This window comes from Babylonia areolata, chromosome 13, assembly GCF_041734735.1.
Source record: "Babylonia areolata isolate BAREFJ2019XMU chromosome 13, ASM4173473v1, whole genome shotgun sequence".
In the NCBI taxonomy this organism is placed as follows: domain Eukaryota; kingdom Metazoa; phylum Mollusca; class Gastropoda; order Neogastropoda; family Buccinidae; genus Babylonia; species Babylonia areolata.
In genome coordinates, this window is record NC_134888.1 from 35226145 (window position 1) to 35233644 (window position 7500).

General features: G+C 33.9%; 1 long non-coding RNA gene across 1 annotated transcript in view; it reads right to left on the reverse strand.

The window, feature by feature from the left end:
- The window catches only part of LOC143288942 (uncharacterized), a 30771-nt gene that overhangs the window by 13696 nt on the left and 9575 nt on the right, over positions 1–7500 (reverse strand). Inside the window, exon 2 of the long non-coding RNA XR_013056152.1 lies at positions 4269–4430. This is a non-coding gene — a long non-coding RNA (uncharacterized LOC143288942). The remainder of the gene's footprint in view (positions 1–4268; positions 4431–7500) is intronic.

A 7500-nucleotide genomic window follows, 5' to 3' on the forward strand; every position in this document is an offset into this window, starting at 1 on the left:
CTAAATCACGTACAACAAAGAAAACATTTTGCCCCCACAGACAGTACAGGACAAAGGGAGGGTTGTTGAAGATGGGGGGGGGGGGGGGGGGAGGAAGGATGGGAGGTTGGGTGGATAAGTGTGGAGGGTAGCGACAGGTAAGAGGGTGGAGGGTGGGGGGTGGGGTAGATCAAATGCAGACAGTATCCTGTCCATGTCGCCAACTTTTTATCCTTTTTATTTCTTATCTTTTTTTTTCCATTTTTTTTTTAAATAGTTATGTCATCTTAGTATTTATTGCACAGTTCAACCGTCTGATTATGTTTCGATAGGTACGCAAAAAAAAAAAAAAAAAAAAAAAAAAAAAAAAAAAAAAACCTCCAACAACTGATGTTTGTGAATTCTTTACTACTAACCAGATTGGAATGTTCGGGAGAAAAAGAAAAGTATAATTTGATCAGATAAAAAAGGGGTGATTGTTTTCTTTGGGAGAAAGGGTGGTGGGGCCGTAGATTTTTTTTTTTTTTTTAAGAAAATCCAAATAAATAGATCATTAAATAAATAAACAGATAAATGAATAACTAAATAAATAAGTAAATAAATGAATGAATGGATGAATGAATAAACGAATGAATGAATGAATGTATGAATGAATGAATGAATGAACAAATTGCGTGAACACCACTTTGAAATTGAAATTCTCCAAATACTTTGGGTCACCCCCACCAGTCCCACCCCCACGTCTCACCCCTACCCCCACCCCTTCACCCACACCCCTCCCAAACTTTTTGGTAGAAAATGCTTCCCGAACAGAAAGTAAAAGACTATCCGATTCCACAAATCTAAACCAACAGCAAACTGAAGAACGAAGGAAGATGGTTATGTTGAAGATTTCTTCGCGCAGTTATTTTCACAACCATACATGTTACTATCCTTGCCACCCCCGACTATTGTCGCCTTGTGTGTGTGTGTGTGTGTGTGTGTGTGTGTGTGTGTGTGTGTGTGTGTGTGCGTGTATGTGTGAATCAGAATCAGAATCAGAATCAATTTTAATGTCAATTAAACCTGAACAAGATTTATAAGACACGCATGCAAAGTTACCTGAAACAACGCACAACAAAAAAAAAAAAAAAAAAAAGCAAAACAAAAATAGATAAATACTGAACAAGACATTGAATCACTCTTGCACGCTATGGCGTTTTGGATAGCAGTTACTGTCAAATTTCCCAAACAGTCCCACAAGTTTGTCTTCCAGTATTAGCTGACTGGGTTTAATAATATTTGGAATGTAATTTTGAATTTTTTGTATGAATTCTATTCTAATTTCTTTGTATAATTCGCAGTCATCTAAAAAATGAAATTCATCCTCTATTGTTTGACATTGTAAACATAGTCTCCTTTCTTTTGGAATGTTGAAATATCGGCCTTTTTCTATTGCTAAATCATGACAGGATATTCTTAATTTGCACAATGAGTGTGTGTGTGTGTGTGTGTGTGTGTGTGTGTGTGTGTGTGTGTGTGTGTGTGTGTGTGTGTGTGTGTGTGTTACTCGAAATTATTCAAATTGTTTCGAGCTACTGGCCTTCTTTTCTTCTTCTTCTTCTTCTTCTTCTTCTTCTTCTTCTTCTTCTTCTTCTTCTTCTTCTTCTTCTTCTTCTTCTTCTATAATCATGTGCATTATAAAAGATATAATTATTTAGCTTGAAGTACAACATTGGAATTCATAATTATTCCTTTGTTTTGATGTGGATTAATGTTATCTTCTTCTTCGTCGTCTTTTTCGTCTTCTTCTGCTTCTTCGTCTCATATTGTTGTTATATCATCATCATCATCATCATCATCAGTAGTAGTAGTAGTAGTAGTAGTAGTAGTAGTAATAGTAATAGTAGTAGTACCATTATTACCATTATTGTTGTTGGTGTTGTTGTTATACTTTTTATGATTTTGTCTTTATCGTTATCATGATTTTTATCATTATCATAGCAACCGTCATCGTCATCACCTTTTTTTTTTTTTTTTTTTTTTTTCTTTTTTTTTTGACACTGTTATCATTAGTGAGTGATGTTAATGAACGGACCAGAATATGAGCAGAGCCTTTACTTCTGATTAATTAATCTATCACTGAATTACAGTGAACACTATAGACGCCGTAAAGACAAGACCGTGGAGACAGGTGGAAAAAAAAATCTTTTTTTTTTTTCTTTTCTTTTTAATTAAGATTGCAGCGTTTTCATTCCATTGAACATTCTAAGACATGTAGCTTCTGAAGTCTGTTTTAATGCCGTTTTTTTTTATGCCGTATGCCTGTTTTCTCCTTAAAAAAATATATATATTGGTTTAAAATAGAATAAAACAGAATAAAACAAAGCAAAATAGAATACAATGAAATGAAAAAGAAAAAAGAAAAAAAGTAAAATAAACAGAAAAAATATTTTATGTGTGAAATTCCAGATTTTCCCTCGTGTGCTAAAGCTATACAGCTAGTAGCTGTGCCCCTCCCGCCCCCTCCAACACCTCACCCCCATCTCCCCCCCCCCTTCCGCCCCCCCCCCCCCCCCCCCCCCCCCCCCCCCCACACCCCAACCAGCCTCTCCCTTTTCTAAATGTGTGAGTCGAGTACGTCTTGCTATGACAATCATAGCTATCACTTCGACGGCGAGGATAATGATAATGATGCTAGCGGCAATGGTGACAGGCATGGAACAGGGAAGCGAAGGGTTGGACATCGAAGGCGTGTATTCTTCTCTGTCTCTGTCTGTCTGTCTGTCTGTCTGTCTGTCTGTCTGTCTGTCTGTCTGTCTGTCTCTCTCTCTCTCTCTCTCTCTCTCTCTCTCTCTCTCTTTTTTTTTTTTTCTGTTGTTGCGTTGACCTCATGTATTATATTATATTATACTATATTATATTATATCGCAATATTACACCATATTATGCATCGCAGCCTACGGTTGTGATCGTTCTCGGTGTTGTAGAACAAAATAATGAAAAGAAAATAATTCAAACACTCTCGTCAATATTTGATCGAAAACTGTTCTGTTATTATCATAATAGCGGCCTTTTTATTATCTTTTTTTCGTTATTATTATTATTATTATTATTATTATTATTATTATTACTATTATTATTATTATTATTATTATTATTATTATTATTATTGTTGTTGTTGTTGTTGTTGTTGTTGTTGTTGTTATCATCATCCTCAACACCCTCCTCCTCTTCCTCCTTCTACTCCTTATTATTATTATTATTATTTTTTTTTATCATTATTATTATTATTATTATTATTATTATTATTATTATTGTCATTGTCATTGTTGTTGTTATCATTGTTGTCATTGTTGGTATCATTATTATTGTTACCACCACCACCACCACTACTACTACTACTACTACTACTATTATTATTATTATTATCATGGTTATTACTGTCATTATTGTTATCATTTCCCAAAGAAAATGAACACGGCTTCCAAAGATCCAGTTATTTCTCATTATCATCCACCACTACCACCACCACCGTCATCATAATCATAATTATTATTGTTGTCAATGCCAGCCGTAATAATCATAGTTGTTTTACTGCTGGCTGTGAGTGCAATAATCATAGGGTTTTTTTTTGTTTGTTTGTTTTTTCTTCTTCTTTTTTTGTTTGTTTTTGTGTTGTTGTGGTTGTTGTTTTGTCACAGGTTTATCCATCAGTCCCTTCGTTCTCCAAAGCGGACGTTTGGCAACTGCGTGCACGAACAAACAAACAAACAAACAAACAAACAAACAAACAAACACAGCTGTTTCTCAAGACCGCTATAGAAGAATAATGAAAACAGCAGATAAAGAATCAAGCAGCAGCTGCAGAAGAAGAAGAAGGAGGAAGAAGAAGAATAATTATGATGATGATAATGATGATGGGGAAGAAGGAGATGATGGTGATGATGATGATGATGATGATGATGATGGTGAAGATGATGATGATAATGGTGATGATGGTGAAGATGATGATGGTGATGATGATGAAGATGATGATGATGATGGTGAAGAAGAAGAAGAAGAAGAAGAAGAAGAAGAAGAAGAAGAAGAAGAAGAAGAAGAAGAAGAAGAAGAAGAACAACAACAACAACAACAACAACAACAACAACAACAACAACAACAACAACAACAACAATACTAATGTTATCAAAGTGAAGAAGAGGAAAAAGAAAACAGAGAAAGCATCATCAACAACAACAACATTTTAATCATAATTATTATAACAAAAAAGAACAAGTACAAATACAAAAAACAAAGTAAACAATTACCGTGGCCTGTAGAATGGTCAGTCACAATAAGCAGAATCGGGCAAGAACCCGACTCACTTGCCTCCCGTCAATCTATTCTTCAAGTTGATGGTCATCTTCAGAACCATGACCTTGGTCTGTGTGTTTCTGGAACAATATTCCTTGCTCTCGCGCCTCGCTGGCCTGAAAACATAGACAGAGGACTGCATATTAGAAAACTATGTTGCTGCAGTTGTTGTTGTTGTTTAAATTACGTTGTGTATCTATCGGTGTTGACGTTATAACAACTTTTGAAACTGCTCAACGATTTTTTTTTTTTTTTTTTCCCGCTGTGACACGCTCTGCGAACTAGGTCGTATGTGGAGAGCAGCTTACTTCCCTGTCACCTAAATTAACAAAGGTCGTTTTATTTCATTACTAACAACATGTGGAAACTCTTTTGTTGCTGTTGTTGATAATATTGCGCCCGCACAATTGCGACTCAGTGCGAGATATTCGATGCGACGAATGTATGTATTATGCAACAGAATGCGGAAAGAATGCAATATTCAGTACAATAGAGTACACCACATAGCGAAGCAAAAACAAGACAGTACAATGCATTGCAATACGTTACAATGGACAGGTTATGGAATTAAAAAAAAAAAAAAAGGAAGAAAAAAAGTCAGCCCCCTGGCTGTGCCTTCCTTTCTTCCTTCCTTCACTATTCCTTCTCTCCTTCCTTCTCATTTTCCTTCTTCCTTCCTTCCTCTTTTTATTTTTATTTTTTATTCTATCGCTTTATATCTCCTTTTGTATCGTATCGTATCGTATTGTATTGTATTCTATTTCATCACATTGCATTGCATTGCATTGCATTGCGTTGTTTTGTGTATTTTATTGCATTGCATTGCATTGTATTGTATTGCATTGCATTGTATTGTACTGCATTGCGATGCGTTGTATTGTATTATATTGAATTGTATTCCACTGTATCGTATTTTCACAATATAAATATATTTCTCTGTAGTGAAATTCGGGCTACTCTCAAAACGTAACGTGTGGTTACAGTGCAGCACCACTTTGGTTTCAGTCTGAAAATGGAATTCGAAAAGAAACCAAAAAAAAAAGGTAGTAGTAGTAGTAGTAGTAGTAGTAGTAGTAGTAGTAGTAGTAGTAGTAGTAGAAATAATAATAATAATAATAATAATAATAATAATAATAATAATAATAATCACAAGAACAAGAACAAAAAGAAAAAATATATATATATCAAAGTGGATTTTTCAAGAGAATTTCGACAAGGGCCAACAATTTCGGTGCCACGGGATCTTTAACGTCACCTGAATGCATGCTGCACGCTGCAGTTCCCGGTTTGTCATCCCATCCGAAAGACTAGCGTCTAGACCACTACCATTCACGGTATAGTGTAGATAGGGAGCGGACGGAGGGGGGCTTGAAGAAAAAGTTCCTGTGTGTGTATATCATGGGGCTCGAACCCACGGTCACTGGCTGGCTTCCTGGTGAGGCGTATTACCTACCGCTGGGTAATACAACAGAAAATACAGGCACGTGTTGTGTTAGCTATGCATGCGTAAACTTTACACGTCATGGTTTAGGTTGTCTGTTGTTTTGTTGTTTTTTTCTACCATGAACAACAACAACAACAATAACAAAACAGCAACAAAAAACATTTCAAAGAGATAAATGATAATAATAATAATCAAGTGAAATAGAAACAAAGAAAAATAAATAAATAAATAAATAAATAAATAAATAAATAAATAAAATAAAATAATAAGCAACAACAGTATAACATAAAATAAAACGAAACAAAGCAAATATCATGTTTAATAAGGGGCTTGAAAAACGAAAATACTAATAATGTATTTGCGAAAAAAAAAAAAAAAAAAAAAAAAAAAAAGCAACCATCTAACCAAAATGACAAACTGATAAACCAAAACAAAATTCATGAAATTCGTAAACAAAAATATCACACATAGATACACATACACACACACCGTCGCGCGCGCGCACGTAAAGACATGAAATATGATAAACAAGCAAAACACACACAAAGAGATAGATACAAAAATAACAAGCCAACAAATACATAAACAAAGAAGTATTTGAATATTTCTGATAATGTTATAAACTCATCACAACTTCACAGACATGACTGAAGAGGAACAGCGCTACAACGGAGATGGCAGCTATTCAGAATAATTGGTGATGATGATAATTATTGACACAAGTACTAATACTACTGACAACAGTGACGGTAATGATAATGGTCATTCGTTCTGCTGTGAATGTATGTATGCGTGTGTTCTCGCGTGCTAGAAATATTTGGAGCTTAAAGAAATCAACCATAACAGAAAAAAAAAATGTGACAGTTTAAAGAAACCAACCATAACAGAAAAAAAAAAATGTGACAGTTTAAAGAAATCAACCATAACAGAAAAAAAGACAGTTCAGGATATTTCCTTATTTTGTTCTGATATCATATGTTTCAGTAGTGTTCTTGATACATCCATTGGCAATAAACAACAGAAACAGCACACGTTAACATGCAATACAAGCAGGACTGAATTCAATAATTGATAAGTGAATAAATAAATAAATAAATAAATAAATAAATAAATAAATAAATAAATAAATAAATAATGAAATAAATAATGAAATAAACAAATTGATTGATATCTAGTTGTCGGTGAAAGTGGATGATAGCGGAAGAGAGGAGTTCTTTCTGTTTTCATTTTCGTTTGTTGTTGTTGCTGCTGTTTTCGGGGGTTTTTTTTTTTGTTTTTTTTTCTATTCTATTACATTTTATTTTATTTTATTGTACTCACCCTTTTTTCTTTTTTTCTTTTTTATTGTGTATCATTATTATTATTATTATTATTATTATTATTATTATTATTATTATTATTATTATTATTATTATTATTATTATTATTACTATTATTATTATCATCATCATCATCATCATCATCATCATTATTATTATTATTATTATTATTATTCTTATTATCATTATTATTATCATTGTTATTGCTATTGTTTGTGTTGTTTATCTCCCCCACCCCCTTCTTTTTTTGTGTGCTCAGTTAAGTCTGTTCATGTTTATCCTCTGATTTGGTCATAGTTAGTTTTTATGTGTGTGTGTGTGTGTGTGTGTGTGTGTGTGTGTGTGTGTGTGTGTGTGTGTGTGTGTGTGTGTGTGTGTGTGTTGGAAGATTGGGGGGTGGGGTTGGCGGTTCGTTTGTTTTCT